Genomic DNA, 5,601 nt, shown 5'->3' with positions numbered 1-5,601 from the left:
ACCCACCGGGCACTAATAAGCCACCTCTTGAACCTCTTCTCTTCTACTACTCATGATAATAATGGTGAATCCATATTCTCTTCCCCACCAACCCAATCCCCTCAAGGAACCATTGGTCTTTACCTTGGCTCCCCACCCACCGAACTACACTCCGACTTCATGGGTGGAGCTAGTACTGAGGGAAACAACCATCTCCCATTATGTGATAATCACTGATCAACCCATAGTACTGATAATATAGGACCCATCCTGGATAGCACAGATAGTGAAGAAAGGCGTAGACCAAATAGTAGAGGGACTAGGCTACCAACTTTGGGCATAAATACTTCTTCAAGCTCAGATGCTGGGAACCTTGAACATGATGAACTCAACTCGCTCATGGGTCACTCATTCAAGAGTCTCCCCTTCTATCCAACAATGTGATACCTATAAGTAATGGAAACACTAAACTTTATTCCATGGAATTCACCAGAAACAACCCCATTAATGAACCCGCGAGAGACATTAGGAAAGGTAGGAGGCCAAGGAGGAACAAACGCCTTAGTATTAGAGAAACTCCAGAAGACAAACGAGGAAATAGAGACATTTTTAGATACCTTTGGAGATCGAAACATTGAGTTCTTTATCCGAGAAGAACCACTGCGGAGAGAGTTCGACAAGCCTTGCAGCACAACTACTATCGTGTTCTGTCCCAAGGAAATAACTACATCAATTTGACACTGAAGAACATAATGGAGCAAGCCAGCACTATTGTATTACTAATCCTGTTCATAAATCAGGAGAAGCCACCCTTGAGGGACAAGAGGAAGAGGCCGATGCTAAGCCCGACCCCCAATCTCCCTGATCCCATGACTTTTCTGATCTGGAACGGTAGAGGTGCTATCAGTGCCAGTTTTAGAAGATAGTGTGAGACTCTAGTGAAGTTCCATAATCCTGCTTTGATTGTCCTGCTAGAGACTAAAATGGTAGATCATAAGTTTTTAACTGAGATGCTTTATTTTGATGTCTACTTGGAGTCCAATGCTACTGGGTGAAAGGGTGGCATAGTCATCATGTGGAAGAAAGACTTGCACAACCTCCAAAAATTCTCCATATCCCCCAAGGTATCCACACAATTGTAAAAGTTAGTTCTAATCCTAAGCCTTGGCTCTTCTCTATTATATATGCTAGCCCTAACTTTACTAATCGTCTTAATTGTTGGCAGAAGCTCTATAATATCTCCAATACATATAATGAGGATTGGATTAGTGGTGGGGACTTTAATGAAGTCCTTAGAGCCAATAAAAAAATTGGGAGGGTGCCCCATTAACAACAACAGAGCTAGTCACCTTTGGGAATGCCTGAATTAATGCAATATAGTGAACCTAGGCTACATAGGATGCAAATAAACCTGGATCAATAAGAGAAATCGCAATAGAAATAGTCTTATCCTTGAAAGACTTGATAGATGTATCTCTAATAAATCTTTGATAAACCACTACTTTGACTCCCTTATTACCCACCTTCCCAAGTTTTTCTTAAAAAAAACCACAGCCACAGTGGCAAACAATTTAGATTTGAGCCGATGTGGATCAATCACTTCTTCAAGGTGCTTGTTGAAAACTATTTTTCCAACACACACACCCTTCTCCAATCTATCCAAAAATTCCAAGACCAAGCAACCTCCTATAATACTTTAGTTTTTGGTAACATTTTTAATAAAATAAAAACTGTGCTAGCCAGAGTTAATGGTATCCAAAAATCTCCCAGATACCATAGTAGCCTCTTCCTTTAAAACCTTGAGAATGATCTCATGAATGAATATGAGAGCATTCTCAAATATGAGGAAGACTTCTAGAAGGCTAAATCTTGAATTACCTAGCTCTCTGAAGGTGATGCCAACACCTCCTTCTTCCATACATCCACTGTCAATAGGAGAAGGAGAAATAAGATTAATGAGCTTCAGGATGACCTTGGAAACATCATTACTGTGATACAACCATGTGCTAGATTATTTAGGAAGCTCTTCTTTTCTAGCCACTCCTACAACCCCAACAACTATTTCCAGCCTATCCACCCGTCAAATGTTCTAACCCAGGACATGAAAACCAATCTAGCATCCTCTTTAGAGATTCTAAAACCCCCCTAACCCTCAAATCCATCAAACTCATCAAATCCCCTGGTCCCAATGGCCTCCACCTAATATTTTTCCAAATTTTTTGGGATGTTGCAGTCCTAAAAACCATTGCCTTTTGCAAAGAGGTATTCTTCTTCAGTACTATGACTACTACCAATAATGTCACCCTCCTCTGCCTCATTCCCAAATATAGAAATATTGTATCTCTCAAAAACTTCAAAGCTATAGGTCTCTGAAACACCGCCTACAAGTTTGTCACCAAAATCATTGTGAACAGAATTAAACCTTACCTCTCTTTCATTATTGGACCCAACCAAGCTAACTTCCTGACCAATAAAAAGGCTTCATACCATGTCATCATTATCTAGGAATACATCTCACACTTTACGAAAATGAAAGGAAAAAAACCCTAACATGATCCTAAAGATAGACATAGAAAAAGCCTTTGATAAACTAGAATGGTCCTTCATTAAGGATACCCTGCACTTCTTTAACCTCCCAAATAACCTCATTAAGCTCATCATGTCTTGTGTCTCCACCTCTTTCACTGCTATCCTAGTAAATGGAAGGAAAATAGACTAATTCAACCCCACTAGAGGCTTCAAGGTGACCCCATGTCCCCTTACCTTTTTATTATGCGCATAGAAAGACTTTCTAGGGGCATTGGTACTGAAGTTAGGAACAAAAATTGGCATCCCATTAGCATCATAACAAAAGGTCCTAGTATTTCCTATATATTCTTTGTTGATGACCTCACCCTCCTAGATAGAGCTAACCAACAAACTACCAAACCATTATTAACCTCATTGAAATCTTCACTCATCACTCATGCCAAACCATCAATAAATCCAAATCCAAATCCAAAGTTATCTTCTCTAAAAATTTCCCTAAGGAGACAACTCTCCAATATACCCAAATCCTTAACATTTAGTCAAGTCAAGAGTTTGGTAAATACTTAGGCTGCCCCATCTTCCATTAAAGGCCTAAGAAAAGTGACTTTCAATTCATCATTGATAATATGCACGATAGACTAGCAAGGTGGAAAACAAAGTTTCTTAACAAAGCTGGCAAAACTGTCCTTGCCAAATCCACCCTCAGCAGCATTCCCGCTCACATTATGCATTATATCAAGCTTCCTAGAAAAACCACTGAGAGCATTAATAAAATCCAAAGGGATTTTGTCTTGGGAAGTAGTGTAGAGAAAAGAAAGATCCATCTGTTAAATTGGAATGTCCTTTGTAAGACCAAGAAAAATAGAGGTCTGGGTCTGCACAAGTGTGAGCTTAGGAATAGGGCACTCCACGCCATCCTTTCTTAGAGGCTTGTCAAAAATCCCAATACCCTTTGGGGACAAATCCTTCTCATTAAATACTATAATAGAATTGGACCCCCAAAATCTAAAACCTGGCAAAATCTTATCAATGGTTGAGAGGATTGTTCCAAAGTTATTACCTGGAGGGTTAATAAGAGAACATGTTTAAACCTTTTGTAGACAGTTGGATTCCCCACTTGCCTAGCATCAGAAGCATTATTCATGGTCTCCTCACCAAGACTAACCCTTACACCACTGTAAGTGATGTTTTCTCTGATAGAAACGAGGACCTTAATCACCTTTCCTTTGATATTCCTCAGTAGGTCAAGGATACCATCACCAATACCATCTTTTCTAAAAACTCCATAGTAGACGAAGTCCCAATTTGGGGTTTCACTAGCAATACCACCTTTAGCAATGGCAGTATGTACAACCATATAAGAGACCTAAGCCAGACGACAACCAATAACAAAGACTTCAATTTGGTCTGGGAAGCAATACCCCTAACAAAGTTAGAAACTTTCTCTGGCTTCTCCTCAATCAACGCCTCCCTACTAACGACTATCTTAGCCATATTAGCCTTAATATTGGCCCCCAATGCCCTTTATACGCCAGCCCTACTGAAATATTAGTCACATATTCTTTTAATGCTACAATGCTGCTGGTTTCTCGGCAAATTTGTTCAACTAGACAATTTAAATCCTTAAATGAATGGGGGAAAATCAGCCCAGACAATTGGACCGATGTGTGGAAAAGTGATACAGAAGAGACTAGGAACTCACAAAATAACACCAAAATAATCCACTCAACAAGGTACAAACTAAGGACCCTTTGAGAGCTAATTTTGGCCAAGAACAAGAATACGAGTTTGACAAGTTAACAAGGTGTAGGTGACACCAAAATCAGACAAACAAGCTAAGTTACAACACAATATAATGAAAAATGAAGAACAACAACAATTTTATGACAAGACAACACTACAAGGCTTACAACACAAGATACAAACTACTACAATATACCAATAAATAAAAGGATAGATAGCTAGACAAAGGTGGTATAAATCCTAAGAACCAAAAAGTATATTAAACTCTAAGACCCTTAACACCTACACACGCAATCACCTAATTCTTACAATGACACAAGAGTGGAGTCCACCACTCGAGCACCAACGTTTCTAACAAACAAGTAATCACAAGAGATTCTACCCTTAAATGCTATCCTAGTTAAAAGTTTTGATTTGGTGCCTTAAGGAGAGAGGACTTGGTGTTTCAAAAGTTCAAGACTTACAATAATCATCAACTAAAGAACTAAAGACGTAAACTAGTCTATGTATAGACTTATTACAAAAGTAAGGTAAAATGACCAAAAAAGGCCCTTTAATGAATGGCTTTAAGTAGGCTCTCTTGGAGTGCTATGTATGGATGGTTTTGGTGTCCATTTAGGTGCTTATTTGCACTTCATTTGCATCCACCAATTCTCGGGTCCAAAATGCACTCTCTTAAGTTCATATCTGTGATTATTCTTGTATCATCCTCTCCACCTTGAGAGAAATTTGCCCATAAATTTACGGCTTCACCTCGCTCAATTGGCAACTTCAAAGAAACCACTCAAAATAGCTCGCAAAATATGAGATGGCACCAAACAGTCTGCAAAGAATATAAGGAACATGGGATCTCATTAATACAAGTCTCGGCCAACTTCTTTATTTTGAACCTTGGTTTCCTCTCTATCTTGAGATTTTTCTTCAATCTTATATATTTTAATTCCCATATCTCCACTTGGTGGTGGGTTCCTTGTTGGTCCCATGGACCAGCTCTTCCTCCATACCCTCGGTATCTTTGTTGATCCCTATGTCTTCCTATAAACTCTTCTTCCATCATATAAGCCTCATCATAGACTCCATATCCTTCATGTTCCTCTATTCCATATTCCTCTCTATGGATGATTCGTTTTTGGAGAAGTGGAGCTTGGAAGGAAGGAGTTTGATTTGGTGGAGGATGACGCCTTTGGTTAAGTGGTTCTTGGATGGGAGGGTTCGGTTTTAGTAGAGGAATTTGGCTTCTAAGTCCTTCTTGTTAGAATTGATCAAATTACGGGGAAGGTGGTACACTTAAGTCTCGGTTTTAAGGGTAATTGGGAGCTTGGCTTATGGCATTTTGTGGTGGTCTTGGAG

The sequence above is a fragment of the Capsicum annuum genome, chromosome 7 (genome assembly GCF_002878395.1).
Source record: "Capsicum annuum cultivar UCD-10X-F1 chromosome 7, UCD10Xv1.1, whole genome shotgun sequence".
Lineage (NCBI taxonomy): Eukaryota > Viridiplantae > Streptophyta > Magnoliopsida > Solanales > Solanaceae > Capsicum > Capsicum annuum.
Note: the sequence above shows the minus strand (reverse complement) of the source record.